Here is a 619-nt window from a genome sequence, read left to right on the forward strand (position 1 = left end):
ATACATATGGAGCCTGGTGTTGCCATCCAGTTTCACCAGTCCTCAGTCAAATCGTCCAACCCATGCTAGCATGAAAAGCGGACGTTAAACGATGATGATGATATACGATGGGCTTCTTTCAGTTTCTGTCTACCAAATCCACTCACAAGGCTTTGGTTGGCCTGAGGCTATAGTAGAAGACACTTGCCCAAGATGCCACGCAGTGGGACTGAACTTGGGACCATGTGGTTGGTAAGCAAGCTACTTACCACACAAGCCACTCCTACACCTATATTTTAAGTGGAGTTAACAGTTTTTGTGTTTATAAATGGCTAATGCATGTCTTCCACGCTCCAATTGTTTTACTTTTAGCACACAGTCTCAGATCAAATCACTTGTCTCCCATGTACATCTCTAAAATATGATACATTTGTCTTTGTAAATCTAGAAAAGAAAGCCTCTGACACATCAAAAGAATATCAAAAATGTAGATAAATCATCAATCAATCTATCAATCAGAAATTAACTTTATGCATGAGAAAAAGCTATAAGAAAGATCTTCATTAAGTGGGTATAGAAGCAGAAAAGACAGACAAACAATAACAGGTGTAAGAAATGTATTTATATGAAAAGCAGCAGC

Source organism: Octopus bimaculoides, chromosome 1, assembly GCF_001194135.2.
Source record: "Octopus bimaculoides isolate UCB-OBI-ISO-001 chromosome 1, ASM119413v2, whole genome shotgun sequence".
Taxonomy (NCBI): Eukaryota; Metazoa; Mollusca; class Cephalopoda; order Octopoda; family Octopodidae; genus Octopus; species Octopus bimaculoides.